Source organism: Pinus tabuliformis, chromosome 2_2 (genome assembly GCF_031772625.1).
Source record: "Pinus tabuliformis cultivar Carrire ecotype Pingquan chromosome 2_2, CPIR1, whole genome shotgun sequence".
Lineage (NCBI taxonomy): Eukaryota > Viridiplantae > Streptophyta > Pinopsida > Pinales > Pinaceae > Pinus > Pinus tabuliformis.
The window spans coordinates 715689815-715693399 of record NC_142300.1 but is presented as its reverse complement, the minus strand read 5'-3'; the positions used below and the strand labels follow the sequence as shown (position 1 = coordinate 715693399).

Genomic DNA, 3585 nt, shown 5'->3' with positions numbered 1-3585 from the left:
ATTTTTTAACAAATCATTTGGAGTTTGAAGATGATTTCCACTCGATTAGTATAGGCATCTCATCACCTGGTGAAAGAAAACAACCATATCTAATAGATGAACCCTTAGCGCGACCCAAAAAATGAAGAAAATTGAACCAACTATGTTGTCCCTCCACTTCATTTTTTGACCATCTGAAGGTGTGTACTGCATTTGGAGTCAAAACTAGAGGCTTTGAAACATGAAGAACTTTGAATGTGTAAGGCATGTTGATTTGTTGATAGTTGAAATCCTGCTGCTTGATGAATTCCTATCGAACAGTAGATCTGACTCCATTAGCTCCAACAAGCATATTATATTGGACAGGCTCTGCATTTCTTCTTCCAAATGTCACAGTATGGGCATCGAAATCTGCCCAAACAAAATGCTTCTCAAAGTGAATCTGTCAAAGATATAGAAGATTTTGTCACCTGGGTAGGCCTCTAAAAGCTCTAACTGATCCTTTGGATAGCGGTTCCTCAATTCAGAGATAAGAGTACTGGCAAGTGCTCTCTGGCTTACCACGAGAGATGGTTTATCAAGATTGTGCTTCATGACAATGTTTTGAGAACCAGTATGCACAACAAATTGAGATGTAAGAATCCCTTTTTCCTTCACAACCTCCCATAGACCATCTATATGACTGATAGCATGGCCTCCCATTGCACTTAAACCCACAGAATACTGCCTTGTCTTATACCATCGCCAATAAATTGGTAGATTGGTAATCATGAGATGCAATCAAGGAAGAGTTGCTCAAAGGAATTTGTGCCCTTCTCGAGAGATGATGCGATTGTTGTTTCTATTTATTGCCCAGGTGTGAGCGTTGTGCGTAGGGCCACACTTCCAGAAGTGCAACGCCACACTCAGGAACTTTCCGATCACATCTTTCACAATACCAGGTTCCATCCCCATAATTGCTAACTTTCTTGTGGCACTGCCTTTCTCCAATGAAAAAAGGGCAAGTAGTATAGAAAAGTTGTCTGTCTTTATTAAAGATACGGTCGCTTTTACTAAAATCTAGTCATGCTTCTCAGATCTACGAAGTCCTTCATCCTTAATTTGAGAAACCATCTTACACATTTCCACTCTTCCCCCGGATGTCAATTCTCTAGTAATAGACTGAGAAGCAGTGCCCTTCCCCTCTCTCTCAAACCAGTCTCTCAATCGACGAGCCTCTGGAAGGTCTGGGTTTATAACAAGTTGGGTTGTGGAAACTATACCCACAGATTTGCCACTAAAATCACTAATCCGTCCAACTTTCACAGCCAGGATGGAGAAGGATCCAGAATCACATAACTCTTGAATCTTCTGACCCTCCTTATTGCAGAAGGCACCCCACATAGTGAGCTCCACACTGCAACCTGACATGTCCTTCATTTGAAGAGACCTTTTCTGAGTTTCCGTACCATTTTTTCTCATTATTATACTTGATGGATTGATTAAGATTACAACACCAATGACATCTGCCATAGAATTGTTCTCAATGTTCTCAACTTCACTTATTGGTATAAAATTGAAATGCTACTTTGGTATTGAGTTGTCATCCTCCAAACATGGTTCTATTGTTGAAGTAGACTCCAAGAAAATTTCCCAGTCATTCTTTAAGTGATTGAAATTTTTTTGTGCGGATTTTAAACGTCCTTTGAGATTATATAAACTTTCCCACTTTCTATCTGATCATAAAACTGATCAGCAATAGCATTAAAACATGTTACTCGTATTTCCCCACCATCATAGTCTAGCAGATCAAAACTAAAGACTTTTCCATCTCCTTTTGCATTGTTATAGCGATGAAGTTCTCCTTTAGAAGTGACTCTAGACTTTATTGTCCATCGGCCCTGATAAGGATTCAATACTGCAATAGGAATAATTCTTGCAGGACCCGCATTTCTAGCAATCGGTCCTCTGCTAGAATACATGGGAGGTGGTTGATAGGAAGGGGCAACAGTTAGACAACCATATGGATTGGAGGCATCATTCATTCCTCTATAAATTGCTCCACATACTCCTCCAACTACTGGGATTTGCATTTGATGAAGTGGCGGTGCAGGCCTTGTATATGAGCCAGTTCCAGCTCCAGACATATGTGAGGGCATGGGTACTGCAACACTGGGCTCATTCCTTTGATACACTCCATTTACTAGTTGAGCCTCCATGTTTATATTTGGCACCATTCTTGATCCTCGATTGAATGAACTTCCATACGACTGCCCTGGTTGGGCTTGTGGTGATCTAGGCCCTGTGTTGAGAGAACTTCCATAAGACTGCATTGCTTGGGCTTGTGGTGGAGATTGAGCCTAAGGAGCAAACTGCATTGGAATTGCAGCCCTTTGTTGCTGCTGCTACTGAGCACTTGCATTTGCATCTATGAGTTGTTTTGGTTCACCAATGATGGCACACTTAGGTATCACAATTTCCATGTTCAAAAATATGATAATCCTCAGTCTTTCCAATCGTTGAAGTAGTAGAAATTAATATGGCAACACAGAATTTTGGGATTGCATTTCTCATATATAGCCCACAGACATCCAATGTAGGTAGATAGCCCTAACAACTGGCTCGCACTTAACCAATCACAGGTCTGTGATGAATAGTAAATGGAGCTTTTCTCCTTTTTCCTGCAACCTACAAAACCTATAAATTTGCTCGAGAAGCATCAACACAACTAGGATGTGCAACAACTGAGCCTCCATTGCAAGTGCAAGGATGAATCATTGTCTCGTGATCTTCACTTTCCTCACACCCACAGATACAACAAACTTGCTCCTCTGCAACCATCTCACTGTGTTTTGAGTCATTGCATATGCCTTGAAGTGAAATTTTGCTATAAAATCCTTAAGGCATTTTGTTATTCGGCCTTAAAAAGGCCCTATGAAATCCTTTCACTCCAGATCATGTTGCTCAAATAAAAAACATGTTGCTGAATAATTTTAGGTAGGCAGATAGACACAAGCTGATGAATTGTCAAGCTTGGAAAATATGTAAGTAAGGATGATAGCAAATACTGAATGAACATCTATAAATCTTTATGTAGTTCCTCTCTAGAACCATGAGACCAGCAGTTGTAAACTTTTCACCAGCAATATCCCTGTCAACAATGTACCGTGCTGTCTGCACAGGATACCTCTTTCAATCAAAGCAGAGAAACGATCTCACCATATGTTTGAGATGAAGATTAGCAGCACGGTAATAGGCCTTCAAATGCTATATTCTCTCCTTCTCCATCACAATCCAACCACAAGACCAGCCACTGACATTTCCTAGCTTCTTCTAGATCATTCAATATCTGAACTGCGGCGTGGGAGATCTTTGAGCCAATCACTCATTCGGTCATATCTTTTGATCCAGGAGCTGATTTTTGGAGTGTAATATACCATTGGAAAGCTCTTTCCGAGCTGCTCCTGATGAACAGACTTATGACATGTTTTGGGCTTATTATCATGTGCAAAACATCTGAAAAAACAGACATAGTAAGAGCTCATGTTGATCCCTGATGACAGGCTACGAAGACTGGAACTAACAGGATGCATAAAATGGTCATAACACACATTTTCTATTCATTTT

At 40.4% G+C, this 3585-nt stretch overlaps 1 pseudogene; it reads right to left on the bottom strand.

Annotated features, from left to right (window-relative positions):
- Positions 1-820: 820 nt before the first annotated feature.
- LOC149194671 (replication protein A 70 kDa DNA-binding subunit A pseudogene) lies at positions 821-2441 on the bottom strand (annotated as a pseudogene).
- Positions 2442-3585: the final 1144 nt, after the last annotated feature.